Source organism: Rhinolophus sinicus, chromosome 6, assembly GCF_057876585.1.
Source record: "Rhinolophus sinicus isolate RSI-liver-muscle chromosome 6, RSI-T2T, whole genome shotgun sequence".
NCBI classification, from domain to species: Eukaryota; Metazoa; Chordata; class Mammalia; order Chiroptera; family Rhinolophidae; genus Rhinolophus; species Rhinolophus sinicus.
The window spans coordinates 27,973,638-27,989,468 of record NC_142506.1 but is presented as its reverse complement, the minus strand read 5'-3'; the positions used below and the strand labels follow the sequence as shown (position 1 = coordinate 27,989,468).

Below are 15,831 nucleotides of genomic sequence, written 5' to 3'. Positions count from 1 at the left end.
GAAGACATCACAAGGTTTTAATTCCCAAATTCAATCTTTGGTCGAATAGTTTCAGAAAAGTTGTTTTAAGAAAGATTAAGCAGGTTTTTTTTATTGTAATGCTTCTGACTGCCTAAATGTGCTACAAAATGTTAGAACATGCCATGTTTGCTAAACTTATTTGACTACTGAATCTTGTTTTCACTGAACATTTCATTAGATTATGAACCATAATTTGGGAAATGAAGAATTTATTTTCACATTGACCTGAAACATTAAAAAAAAGTCCATTCTATCTATTTTAGTTGTTAGTAGATTAAAAATCATTCGTTAAAAAGTTTTTCACACTTGTATCTTTTTAACTTCATGGAAGCAATATTATTTAGGTTGTTAAGTGGAAGTAACTCTGAAAATGTGAGAAAGACTGCATATGTGAGTATTTAAATTCTAGTCTCCCCATGATAACTTCCATTTTACACAACCTCTGTGCTTTTGTAAAGAAGGAGTTTATGTCAGTGGAGAAGATGGTTTGGTTGTAGGAATGGACAGACTGAGAAATGACATGACCTCTAGGAGAGAATGAGAATGGCTACTTAGAAGCCCTAAGATGAAATATATAAAAAACATTCACTTTTGCCTTTAAATGCAAACTAGAAGATAAATGTCTTCTTGTGTTGTTATAGGTGAGGATAATCTCCTCAACCGTTTTATTGTTACTTTGCATGCATTTTATTTTCAATTTTGTCAGTGTTTCAGTTTCAACGGAAGTAAAATACGTTGTGATATACCACTCCTAATAGTTGATATGTGGTTCTAGAATTGGAACTGTTGCTGTCTTTGATCTTTGGCATCTAGCAGAGTGGCTCATCTATAATCGGAATGCAATAAATATTTCTTTATAATTTATTTTACACGTTTTATCATTTTATGATATAATAATACTGTGTCACAATGAATAGGAATAAATTTAATACTCTTTCTAATTAGCAAAAATTGTATTAAATGGCACACAATGTCATTGTTTTCCTCATTTTTCTCTAAGGCACTGAAACATAATAAAATAGTAAAATCAATAACAAAATATAATTAGGTGCAACTTTGCCTCAATTTTAAGTGACTTCAGTTATGTATCTTGTTTGTGACTTTTAGAGAATAATCAAGATTAAGTCTTATTATATAGTAGATTAAGATAGGCATTAAATAAAATAGATATTTTATTAGTAACTTTAAAAAGTGATATCTATTCAAACAAAGTAACAGCTGATTGGCATAAACAAAGATCAAGGCAAATTTGAAAAGAAATAGCTTTCCTTCAATATAAATATAATTCAAATTGCTTTGATTTTTGGATAAGAAGATGATAGGAGAAAAGACTAGTACTTTCAGATGTTTTAAAAATTAATTCTTGGTTAGTAGGTATTATTTCCATTAAAGTTTCTTGGACAACTCATTTATTCTTGTGGTTCTGTGATTTGTGCAGATTTAAAAATTCAGAATTAATAGGTTCTCTCAATAGTTGCCTTCTTCATCTTCATTCTTACGCGGAAGATTTCTGGTATATAATTTTCTAGGAGATTTCCTTTATCTTTCTGATCCACAGGCCAGGATTACTTCCGAATCTTCTCTTTCAATTTTTGTTCTCTTTGATCAGAGTCTACGACTTCTTTCTGCGTCATCTCCTTTGTTTCTCTCTTTGATTACCATTTGAGTGGAATAGCTTCTTATCTGCTTACTTTATATTTATTCATCCATAAAATTATTTCTGAGAGCAAAATTTCATGTATTTATTTTAGTTTATTAAATGTTAAAAGGTAGGACTTAATTTTTTTGTATTCTGTATAAACATTTTCATAGTAGAATAACTAAGTAAATGTTCTATCAGTATTAAAAATCTAATATTTCCTGAACAGTAATTTCATTTTAATGAAATTTGGGAAATTCACATGAAATTGTAGGTATAAGTAGAACAGTGTATCCAACTTTGACTTTCTTTAAACTTTGAGGCATAGAAAATTGAGCTTTTTGTTTCAGTTGGCAGTTCATTCAACCCTTGCAAAAATTGCTTAATATACAAATTAAATAATTTTATCATCTTTACTTCACTATTTCTTTGCATCAGCATCAAAATGAGGGAAAATTGTCCATAAAGGCAATATAAATTATATGTAAATTTTCAAACGTGTTCCTGGATAATTAAGTATGGGCATACTAGGAAAAGAATGATAAATGCTTTGTGATGCAACTGTTATTTTAATGTTGTAGCCCCAACATCTAGCATAATATCAAAGGTAAGTAAGAGTTTTAGATACAAATTAAATTACTCAATTGGATTAGTTTGTTTGAATTTTCATATAAGTTTTACTTGTGTTGTGATATGATAATATACTTTTAAATACTTGAAAAATCTAAAATTTGAATCACTGCAATTAGATGACCATTTAATATAGTAATCTTCTTTGATTATGAGGTGTTTTAATAGGAAAATATGCTAAGAGGAAGAGTGTTTTTTTAAGCATAGGGAATATATATGAAAGTTTTTAGGTAGTTAAGGATTTGAGAGATACAAAGAAGCCCAGTGTGCTGTAAATTAGTATAGTGGTCTCAAGAGGGAATGTGTCAGGAAATGAGGCTCCAGAGGTAGGATTAGGGCTGAGTATCAATATAAAGGGAAGATATTGAAAAGTTTTAAACGTGGGAGTGATATGATTTAATTTATGTACAAAGATCAATCTGGCTGCTCTATGAGTGAGTGAGAATAGAAGTGGAGAGAGCAATGAGGCGGCTTTTGTGAAGGACTCTGCTTGAAATCATGATGACATGGACCAGGTTAATGACAGTGAAGATGGGGAGAAGTAGATTGGGATTATATTAGGAGGTTGAAATGACATAATTTGTTAGTGGAGTAGATTTGGAGGGAGTTAGTAAGGAAGAGAAAAGAACCAAAGATGGCTGCAAAATTTCTGATTGGAAGAACTAATTGGGTGGTGATGGCATTAACTATGATCAAGAAGGGGAAAGGATGAACAGGTTAAGAGTAGAAACTAAAACTTAAGTTTTAAACTTTTTTTAAAAATAAATTTTATTGGGGAATGTTGGGAGACAGTGTGTTTCTCCAGGGCCCATCAGCTCCAAGTCGTTGTCCTTCCTTCTAGTTGTGGAGGGTGCAGCTCAGCTCCAAGTCCAGTTGCTTTTTTTAATCTTTAGTTGCAGGGAGCACAGCCCACCATCCCATGTGGGAATTGAACTGGCAACCTTATTGTTGAGAGCTCACGCTCTAACCAACTGAACCGCCCAGCCACCCCTCCGGAAGCTCAGCAGCAGCTCATTGTCTTCATCTAGTTGTGGAGGGCACAGCTCACTGGTCCATGTGGGAATTGAACTGGCAACCCTGTTGTTCAGAGATCGCGCTCTAACCAACTGAGCCATCCGGCCGCCCCAAGTTTTAAATTTTTTGAGTTTAAGATGCCTATAAATTAGTCAGCTTTAAAAGAGAGAGATGGATTGGCTGGACATATAATTTTGGAATTGTCTAGAAGAATAGATAAGATAAACTAGAGAGAGAGAGAGAGAGAGAGAGAGAGAGTGTGTGTGTGATGAACAGCAGATAAGAAGGTCCGTGATTGAGCCCCGAAGAATTCTGTTACTGTGCAGGGTACTAAGAATCCAGAGATAAAAGGACTGTGGTTCCTGCTGTCAAATATTTCACAGTCAAGTGGGGAAAATACATGTTATGTTGATAAGCAATTAGCAATATTGTGGAGACTTAACGTTTTGTCTTTGACATGTAGAGTTTGGAAGTTGTCATTCCCATTCTCACAAGAAGAAAAAACCTGAACAAACTAATTACCAACAACTTTTCTTCTTTAATTTTCTTAGACATATCAGAAAATTGAGGTCACAGGGCTTATCAATGCCCGACAACTGGAGATAGAGGTGAATAAAGAGTATTATAGCTTGCTGGGAGCAGAAACCACTGGGACTAGGTTCTGGTAGGAAAACTTAAACTATACTTGACAAACAACTGAAGGCTGAGTGTGGACTAACTTAAAAGTTAATTCCTGGGGGCCCAGACTTAGGGGACCTCCCCAGTTTTGTGAGTTTACCTTCAGGAACCCCACCAGGTTCTCAAGGTGAAGATCAGGAGAAAATTCTCTCATACTTCCAGCAGAGACAAGGGAAAAGTAACTGTTTTGAAATACTCCCAGAGCTTTTCGTACTCAAGGAAAACTAATTCAGTAGAGCCTAACCAACACGAGAGAAGGGAAATACCCAACTGCAGTCCCCTCTAACCTTCCTGTCTCACCAAAAGGGAGAAAAGCAGAGAAGTATTTGTGAAGGTCAAGGCCCAGGGGCACAGGTCCACTAAAAAACTGAGACTTATTTACAGGATATAGACTGCTTTTCTTTAAAGTGGTAACTCAGGAACCAGGCTGCTTCCATCTTGTTGGTAAGTCTGCTGGAACACATAGCTACCAGGGTCGCTGCATCAGAGGAAGGGAGAGAATGAACAACTCATCCTTATTCTTAACCATGGAAAACAGGAAGTGACATGGACCACTTTTGCTCACAGCTCATTGCCCAAAACTTGTCACAGGCTCTTAACTGACTTCAAGGACATCTAGAAAGTTTCTCCATGTGCTCATGAAGAGAGAGCAACGTAATATCTATTATAGTTATTTTACATTTAATTCTCATTTATTGCAATGAGATGGAAATTTCAGAATGCTGAAAGATAAAGATTTGCCAAAAGAATGCTACTATAGCAAAGCTAACTCTCAATATCAGTCCCTACTCTTGGTGCTATTGTTTCTACTGAACTGCAGTAATGACTAATTTTTATAAGACTGAAGATTAGAATTAATAATATGAAGAAAATCCAAATATAGAAATGTGGTGTGGAAGGAAGGAAATTTATAGGTAGTGTTTCAGGGAACACCTATTAAATTTTTTCAGAGGGATTACAAGGAGACTTTTGCATTGTCTTAGGTGAAAGTGAAAGACTATAGTACATTAAAGATACAATAACTGAAAATATATGGAAGCATACTGAGGAACCTTTAGGTGACCTTCAGAGATGCTAACGTACAATAAAAAATAAGATGGATAGTAAACAAAATAATTTAAAAAAGGAACAGAGATAGCAGAAATCTTCTGTTCTTGTGTGGAAGCTGTCTACTTTGGTCATCTTCATGATCTAAGAGTCATTGGTTAGCTGTTTCTCTCCAAAGATAATTTGCTTTGGAGGATTCTTAAGACTCTCTGTGGGGACAGAGCCAGGAGTGCAGTTTCCAGGCTCTTGGTCTCACGTGGAAAGGTGCTGGCTCAGGTAGTAAATGGCCATCAACTGTGATTGGATGGCCATCAGCTGTGGCTACGTGGCCGCCAGCTGTAAGCAGTGAGCCATTGGCCAATAATATAACTGCGGTGGCTACGCTAGCAGAAAATGGGGGCTAGCGAGAAGATGGTGGCTGAGCTGGCAAGAGCGGATTGCAGTTAGCATGGCGGATTGCAGCTAGCAAGTGAGGTTGGTTGGCAGAGAAAGTGGACAGCAGGTAGCGGATAGTGTGGCTCCTGCTTCCTGTGTCTCCAACCCAGCCACCAGCGAGATTATAGTGGTATGACTCCCCTATCTATGGCTCCGTGGGTGTTCCTGTTTGGCCTCACCATGTCCTGCATTCTTATGTGGGGAGTGGGAGCTGAGACCCCGCATGCCACCCTGCATGACACTCTCCTATTTAGTTTCCTGATGTAGTTTTCCAGCAGTCCAGGCAAAATTGTGTCTTTTTTAGTTGCAAAATAATGAATTTAGGGATCAACATTTTGAGGCTTTCACTGAATTGTTAATTGTTAACATGACTCATTACAATCTTTTCTATTAAGACTCTGAGGCAATTTTTCTTTCCTACCTCTTCCAGAAGAGTAAATCTCTAGGTTTCTGGTTATGGAGAGTTTGGGAAAGACTGCTTATATCTATTGATGATTAAGACTAAGTGTATCACATGATTCCTTTGCTGTACTTAATTATGTTAACTTGCAATAGAAATAAGTCTAGGATTAGAGGTGAAATTTCTAAACGCATGGGCAGCCTATTAGTAACTCATAAGGGAGAGCTGATGGATCCCCAAAAGGGTTGCTTTTTATTGTTTGGAAGTCTAATTAATTACAGTGGAAATTGAAGGGTCCTTGAGAATATATTAATTTAATTTTACTTTAAAAATTCCACTTGTTCTTTCTTTTTCTGAAGATTGAGGATGATAAGGACAAAGTTTTTATGTGAGCCACGTGCTTCTTATTGGTGCTTGACTCGTCAAAATGGTTGATACGGAGTTTTGAAATGGAGAAGGAAGTTACTGCACATAGGTGTGTTTCCAAGTCCAGAACAGATATTCTTCAATTTGAATAATCTAAAATTGACTGCATCTGTCATGTACTTTAAAACCACCTTAAATTCCTTTTGGCTCAAGAAAGGGATAAATAAGGAAAAATTGTGAATGACAGACTGCTAATACAGAAAAATGAATTTAGAAAAAAATGGTAAAAGTAGCAAATTACTTATTGCAAAGGAAAGATTTTATTAAAACATAACGTGTAGTGAAAAGTGCACAAATTGAAAATATATAGCTCATTGAAGTGCCAGATGGTGAACTTAATCTGGAAACCATTACCAAGAGCAAGAAGCAGAACATTACCAGCCTTCTAGGATCTCTTCCTCATGCTTACTTCCAGGGAGGACTACCTTCTACCCCAAAGGGTAACTTTGATCCTGACTTCTATCTAGCATCAAAGATTATTTTTGCCTATTTACACTTAGGCTTTATACAAATGGTATCACATAGTATGTATTTTACTGGGTCTGTATTATTTTGTTCAACATAATGTTTGGGAGATTTCATCCATATAATTGCATGCAGTTGTATTTCATTCATTCTCATGGCTTTATGGTACTCTAGTATCCAAATATACTGCGTTATTTATCTCTTTTACTATTGTTATATATTGAGGTTGTTTTCAATATTTGACTATTATGAATAGTGCTACTATATACATTCGGATGCCATTCTTTTTTTCCTATTACTTTGGAGGAGAATTTTATAATTTATGTGAAAGTGAAGTCGTTTAGCTATTTTAAAATATTTTCAAATCTTGAAGCTACTTACTAAGTCAGGGTCGCTATGTGTCCAGTTCCCTGTTTATTTATATGGTAATGCTATAGGTACTGTTTGTTGAGCATTTTCTACTGCTTAATATTTTGATGCCTCTGCATCTGTCCAAGAAAAGGAGAAAAGGCATTTCAGGCAGAGGAATAGCACATAGGATGATAGGATCTGATTTGTATTTTAGAACAAACGTTGGAGTTATAATAGACATTTAGGGAGCTATTTAGAAGTTCATCTGGGATGGCCATCTATGACATATGTTTATTCTTTTATCCTCAAAGGACATTAGTCTTTTCTCTCAGCTGGTTAGTAAAGCAGCAGCTTTCACATTAAAAATTTTTTTTCTTTCATCCGTAAAAAGAAATATATTTTGCACTATCATCCTATATACACAAACCTACATACAATGTGTGTGTGGTGCATATGTGTGTGTGTGTATGTATGTATGAAGTAGAAACAAGATTTGCATGAAATGCTTACTTGCACACTTTCCAATGCTCTGTTCTATCCTGTTTCATTAAAAAATTGTGAGTCTTGGGCAGCTAAATTGGTTGCATGTCCTAGTATTGGGGTGCACTTTGCAGTTTGCAAAGCACGCTAAAAAACTGTGTGACTACATTTAATGGTAACATTCCATAACTGTGTGCCATGAACTTGTAGAAAGCATTACTTCAAATTCATTCTGTGATGAAAATCAGTGTCAAAATGATATTTTTTGAATGCTTCAGTTTTATTAATAATCAAGTCACTTCTTAAGGTTAAAGAGTTTCACAGATTTGGACTTTTAAAGAAAAAACTTTATAATATCTGATCAACTTATATCTTGGAAGAATAATCATAGTTAAAAAGTGTGAGAATATAGAAATACAGTTTTCCATTTGATTAATCAGACACAATTTTACTTCTTTTAATGATAAAGAGAATAAATACTCAGATACTAAAACCTTAAATTGTATTGTAGGTAGTAATGCAAGCCCAAGTCCAAGTCCAAGCCCAAGTAGCCCAGACATACAGAAAATGTAAATGAGAAGAGAGAAACAAACATTGAGTGAGGTTGCCTTCCTATGTTATCTCAATTGTCATAGTAACTCAATGGAGTCTATATTAAAATCGCCACTTTACAGATGCAGACACTGGTACTCAGAGTAAGTAACTTGCTAGCTGTGTCAAACAGCTAATAGGTAATGAAACCAGGACTTGGACCATGTCTAAACATAAGTATTTATTCCTCATCTTAGAAATACTGAATTTTTCTTGCTTATTTAAAATACCTCAAATTAATTTTAAAGCACATATTAATTACCTAGTATGTATAAGGTACTGTGCTAGGCAAAAAATGAATGGCCCTAGACAGAAAACACACATGAGAATAATTACAGTATAATACATTGTTCAGAGGAACAACACAAGAGTAAATGTTTGGCTTTGCTTGGTGGGGATCAGGAGGGTTGCTGAAGTCTGAGCTAGGTCTTGAATGTTGAGAAAGTGTACTAAGGAGAAAAAAAGTAAATGATTTTGTAGTTGATTGAATAGCACATGCAAATGTGTTGAGGAGCATAATATGGTTGGAGAACTCTATTGTTCTAGTGTAAATGTTAGAAGAGGGGCAGCTATAGATTAAGCTGTAGAGCAACGAAGGGTTGAAATCATGAATGATGTGTATGCTAGTAATTCTGAGAACAATCTGCGAGCTTCTTAAAAATTCAGATTCTTGGGTTCCTACTCCAGAAATTTAAATTCATTAGGTTTGGTGTAGATTCAGGGAATCTGCAGTTTTGTTTTTTACACCCAACTCTTTAAAGTACCTTCTCATATATTTACTTACATTAGTTATTATTTTGATATCTTAGTTGCCAGCAATATGAATAGCAGCTGTGCTGCTACATCATGCAGTAGTTCAAGGTTTACAGTTATCTACACCAAGCTCAGATTAAGTTCAATTAAGTTCACACAAATTATAAAAAAAAATGTATATAATGAGGTCAGAGTTTTCTTTTAAAAATTTTTTTAGATGGTGAGCACATGGTGTTTTACCCAAGCAGCAGTACATAAAAAAATGTCTTACTCTCCAATGTCAGCAACCCTGTCTGATCCCCACCAAGCAGAGCCAAACATTTACTCTTTTGGTGTTCTTCCGAACAATATATTATATTGTAATTTTTCTTATGTGTATTGTCTGTCTAGGACTGTTCATTTTTCGCCCAGCACAGTACCTTACACATACTAGGTAGTTAATATGTGCTTTATTTAACATTTATTTGAGGTATTTTAAATAAGTAAGAAAAATGTAGTATTTCTGTGGTGGGAAACAAGTTTCATAAAAGCATGAAACACCTTTCATCTCGGCACCAGAGAGGGTTATCTACATATTGAGGATAATTATTTCCTAGTGTCAATAATAAACTTTGAGTGTACTTTTACTTATTTAAAATCTCAGTTTCTAACATCAAGACTATGTCACCTTGTGAATGGAATAATGATTTCACTTCCAAATTCTATATGAAGTCTGATAATTAAGTTCGCAAACCTGTTGCAATGATGTTGCTAACCTTTTTTGATATCAGGGGGATTATTCATTGTGAATTTGTACCAACTGGATAAACAGTTAACCAAATTTACTATTTAGAAGTGCTGAAAAGGCAGCGTGAAAAAGCTAGACTACCTGAATTTTTTTCGCCAACAATTCATGGCTCTTTCATCACGACAATGCACCAGCTCACACAGCACTGTCTGTGAGGGAGCTTTTGGCCAGCAAAGAACTGTATTGGAGCACCCTCCCTACTTACCTGATCTGGCCCCCAATGACTTCTTTCTTTACCGGAAGATAAAGGAAATATTGAAAGGAAGACATTTGATGACATTTAGGACATCACGGGTAATGCTACGACAACTCTGATGGCCATTCCACAAAAAGTTATTTTCAAAATTGCTTTGAAGGGTGGACTAGGCACTGGCGTCAGTGCATAGCTTCCCAAGGGGAGTACTTCGAAGGTGACCGTAGTGATATTCAGCAGAGAGGTATGTGGCACTTTTTCTAGGATGAGTTCATGAACTTAATTGTCCAACCTCATATCTAGTGATTATATTAAAACTTTTTTTTTTTTAATGGACCTTCTGAATTTCATTGCCCTTTGGATACTGGTTATGATGGCATCAAGAAGCTTAGAAGCAGAGTCATTTGTAATATATATATGCATATATATACATATATAAAATATAAAAGATTAATATTATGTAAATAATTTTATGTGAATTTTGATATAAAGAATATTTTAATGTGGTTTTTTTGGGGGGTGCAATAGTTACATATTATTTTGGATAAATACTATTAGCCTAAAAAGAGTGAATCAAATATTTATTTGAGATAGTTTCATAATATTTCTCATCTTTATCTTACTGAGTTTTATAAATGTGATGTCACAAACTCAGTTGGATATCAGATAATATGGGAAATGAACCTTAGCATGGAATTTAAGATATTTCCCTTCAAGTTGCCTTTCCAGCTTCTAATACTGTATTTCTTTTCTCCCTTAACTTATGCAAACTTTATGCCAAATGAAAATACTTTCAACTTTCTGAATTCTCCATCTACTTTCATGTTTTGTATATAAAATACTTCAAGTTGAATCGTTCTTCATTTTCTATCACAATTTCGCATATCCTTCAAGCCCAGGATCTTTAAAAACTAAAAATATACCTCTCTTCTATGAAGTCATGCCAACCCCATTTACAATTAATGGCTCTTTTTTTTTTTTTTTTTGGTGCTCTGGAACCATTTTTCTTATATATTTATTTAGTATATGTTTCATTTTGCCGTGTATTATAATTTATTTACATTTATTTCATGTCTATACTTGTCCATATATGTCCACCCTATCTTATTGATGACAAGATTTGGTCATATTTAACTTTATATGTTGGTTTCATCACTTATTAAATAGTACACACACAATCAACATTTGTTTATTCATCATTAATTCAAGGATTTGGTAAGTATTTGTTGAGACGTTGGCTATGGGCCATGCATTATGCCAGTCAGTGGAATAAAATGGAGAGCAGTAACAGATAGAACAATCCTCATGGATTATATTTTCTAATTAGGGAGCTAGGCATTAATCAGATAATCATATATGTGAATAAAAAGGTACAACTGTGGAAATGCAATATAGTATATAGTTCTTTGAAAATATTTGTGGAGGAATTTGACATGTGAGGGATGTTAAGGAATACCTTTCCAAGGTATTCCTTTCCAAGGAAGTGATAATTGAAATGCAGTGAGAATAATGAGGAATTATGAAAGTGGAGAGCAGAAAGTATCAGGGTTATATTGGCTTCATGAAATTTTTGGGGAACTTGCTTTTACTTTTATTCTGAAACAACATGTAGAACATAAGAATATCTTATAGAGGTTCTTAATCTGTTTTTTGACAAGTTGATGAATCCTATAGACTCCGTCTCAAAATAATGTTTTGTGCAATTAAGACAAACACAAAATATAATACAAGCAATTACACACACACACACAATTACAAAGGGAGCCAATTAAATTGAAATACAGGTTTGTCCATGGACCCCTTAGGGGTGGATCACAAGTTAAGGTGGAACATTTTGAGTTAAAAAGTCCCCAGTAAAACCATATAGACAATTACTGTCTTTTGAGGATTGGCAATAAATGGACTCACCATGTTTGTAGGAGAGAAGACCCAACATTGTAAAGATGTCATTCTTCTAAAACTAATGTATAAATGTGATGTAATCATAATAAAAAAACATCCACCAGGATTTTCAAGAGAACTGGATAAAAGGATTAAAATATTTATTTGGAAGAAAAATGTTTTACAAATAGTAAAACAATTTTCAAAAAGAACAAAGAGGAGAATCCATTTTGCCAGATAGCAAAACAATTTACAAAGCCAAAGTATTAACACTATATAGTCTGGATATATGGATTTCTTTATTTTTCTGAAATCACACCTCTAATAAAAGGGAGTTGCTCTGAGTTCTTGTAAAATCTATCTTATTATGAGAAGCCCTCAATTTCTTTGAACTACAAAGTACTGCTTGGAGAAGGCGTATTATGTTGAAGGACCTCAAACAAACTTACCTATACCTATGGATATTTCAGTTGCCCCCCTTATCCATGATTTCACTTTCTGCTGTTTCAGTTACCATCAGCCGTGGTCTGATAATATCAAATGGAAAATTCTAGAAATAAACAATTTGTACATTTTAAATTGCACACCATTCTGAGTAGTGTCATGAAATCTCCCGCTGTCCCACTCTGGCCTGCCCAGGACACGAATCATCCCTTAGTCCAGTATCTCCACACTGTCTATGTTACCCACGCATTAGTCACTTGGTTATCAGATGGGGTGTTGTGCTATCACAGTGCTTGTGTTCAAGTAACCTTTATTTTCTTAGTGGCCTAAAAGTATAAGTGTAGTGATGCTGGCAATTTGGATATGCCAAAGAGAAGCCATAAAGTGCTTTCTTTAAGTGTAAAGGTGAAAGTTCTAGACTTAATAAGGAAAGAAAAAAAATGATATGCTGAGATTGCTAAGATCTATAGTAAGAAGGAATCTTTTGTTAAATTGTGAGGAAGGAAAAAGAAATTTGTGCTACTTTTGTGCCACACTTCAAACTGCAAAAGTTACAGCAACAATGTGTGATAAGTACTTATTAGTTACGATGGAAAATGCATCAAATTTGTGGGTGGAAGACATGAACAGAAAACATATTCCCATTGACGACAACATGTTGTGCCAGAAAGCATTGAGCCTATACGAAAACTTCAGCAAGTGGTCCGCTGAAATGAGTGACACTGAGCCATTTTATTGCAAGTAAGGGATGGTTACACAGATTCAGGAGTAGGTTTATATAAAAATTACTGGAGAAGAGAGAGACCACATTCATGTAACTTTTATTACACTGTATTTTATTATTAAAATTGTTCTATTTTATGATTAGTTATTGTTGTTAATCGCTCACTGTGCTTGGCTTATAAATTAAACTTTGTCATATATATATATGTATATATATATATGTATATATTTATATATTTTCCTATATATAAATTAAACTTTGTCATATATATGTAATATATAAATATATAAATAGGAAAAATATACATAATACATAAATATATAAATAGGAAAAATATACATAATATATATAAATATGTATATAATAAAAAATAATATATATAATAAAAATAATAAAATATATATTATATATATATATAAATATATATATAGGAAAAAACGTAGTATATATATAAATAGGGTTTGGTACTATTCTCCACGGTTTCAGGCATCCACTGGGGTTCTTGGACTGTATCCCCTGTGGATATGGGGATACACTGTACCTGATGGAATTTGTGAAAGGGGAGATAAATAAATTTAGCAACAATCTAGAAATTTCCAGAGGTATGACCTCACAATGGCTAATGTTGGAAGTTGTAGTAAACAAACCTTTTAAAGATTACTTTAAAAAAGTAATAAAAATGGTTAGTTTATGGAGATCATGAAAGCCTACCTATCAGATGAACGGAAAAACAACAACAACAAAAATCTATGTGGCTGGGTATAAAACTACCAGGAACAGCAGGATTACCATGAACAGGTTGTAAAGTTTTGTTTTCTCAAAGACTCAGAAGTGAATAAAATCTATTTTGGAAAACAGTGAGGTCCTTTAGTGGTGATGGAAACATTTATGTAGAAAATACACATTAAAAATTTGGATTATAAAATAGCTTTATGAAATAAAGTGGAAAAAACAATAGTTTTGAATATATTATTGTATATGTCTTTTAAATATCCACTTGTAGTAAAAATTTTAAATTAAATATGAGTATATCTTTGACTCTTTTATCTATATCAGGGATCAGCAAAATATGGCCTGTGGTTCAAATCCTGCATCCTGCCCGTTTCTGTAAATAAAGTTGTATTGGAACACAGTCAAGCTCATTTGTTTGCGCATATATATATATATATATATATATATATATATATATTTATGGCTGCTCTTGCATCCTAATGCCAGATTTGAGTAGTTGTGACAGACCCTATGCCCACAAGGCCTAAAATATCTGCTGTTGGGACTTTTACAGCAAAAGTTAGCTGACCTCTGATTTACATCACTGGGAAGTTATATATTCAAGTATATTATATATTTGAGATCTTTTAGACCTTTCATTCTATTTGGAGTTTGTTTCTGACAGTGTTGTTCTGGAGTAGGAACAAACACAAAAACCAATGAAATAGAATACAACATCCATAAATAGACTTTTGCACATGTGGAAACTTAGTATATGATAGATTGCTGTCATAAATCAGTGGAAGAACAGACAGGCTATTTAATGGGGCTGGGAAAATGGAATCTCTATATGGAGAAGATTGAAATTAAATTCTTGCATTATATCACATATAAAAATAAACTTCAGATCGATTAAAAGCCTAAATGTGAGAGGCAAAATTATAAAGCTATTAGAAGAAACTGTAGAATTTTTTGTGACTGACTTAGGGGTAAGTAAGGAATTTTTATAGCCAGCCACCAAAACCACAAAACATGACGGGAGAAATTGATATATTTAACTACATCAAAATTAAAGATTTCTGTTTAACAAAGGGACACCATGTACAAAATTAACAATTAGTTGTCAGATTAGGATACTTGCAATACTTAATGTATAAAGGATGAATATGTAGGCTGTACAGGGTACTCCTGAAAATCAGCAAGAAAAATACAGGAAATCCAATAGAGTATCGGTAAAGGATGGAGTGAATAGGCAGCTCATAGGAAGGTCTGTCCAACTGGCTGAACTTCATCAGCAGTCAGAAAAACATGAACTTAGATAATCTATCAAAGCTCCCAAAATTTTAAAAGTTGAATGATATTACACATGGACAAGGACAATAGGAAACTAGAATCTTCATACTCTGCTTACAGGTGTGCTAACTGGATTAAGCTATATGGCAGCGCAGTTTAGATATAGTGAACTTGAGTGTGTGTATTACATTGCTGCGTGTATACTGCAGAGAAAACTATTTATAAATATATCATTACAGAAATATTATATAGTAATGAATTATAGGGCCAACTTAAAAAATACACAGATGAATAAAATATGGTTTAGATAAACAGAACATTACAAAGCCATTAAAATGCATGAATGAGATGCATAACCTATAATGCTTAAGAGCATGGAGCAACACTGAATTTGGGTCTTTAACCACTTACCATATATGTAAGCATGAGCAAAATAACTTCTCTGCAGAATAGGAATAATGATAGCAATAATATCTATGAGGTCTGACAATTAAGTTTGCGAACTCATCCTAGAAAAAGTGGTACGTACCTCATTGCTAAATATCACTACAGTCACCTTCGAAGCACTCCCCTTGGGAAGCTATGCACCGATGCCAGCACCTAGTCCACCCTTCAAAGCAATCCTGGAGCTCTTTCTCTGGAATGGCCATCAGAGCTGTCATCGTATGACCCTTGATGTCCTGAATGTCATCAAAATGTCTTCCTTTCAATATTTCCTTTATCTTCCGGTAAAGAAAGAAATCATTGGGGGCCAGATCAGGTGAGTAGGGAGGGTTTTCCAATACAGTTATTTGTTTACTGGCTAAAAACTCCCTCACAGACAGTGCCCTGTGAGCTCGTGCGTTGTCGTGATGTAAGAACTCCTTTG

At 34.3% G+C, this 15,831-nt stretch overlaps 1 protein-coding gene across 37 annotated transcripts in view; it reads left to right on the top strand.

Annotated features, from left to right (window-relative positions):
- Window positions 1-15,831, top strand: part of RIMS2 (regulating synaptic membrane exocytosis 2) — a 594,048-nt gene that overhangs the window by 109,591 nt on the left and 468,626 nt on the right. The window lies entirely within an intron of this gene.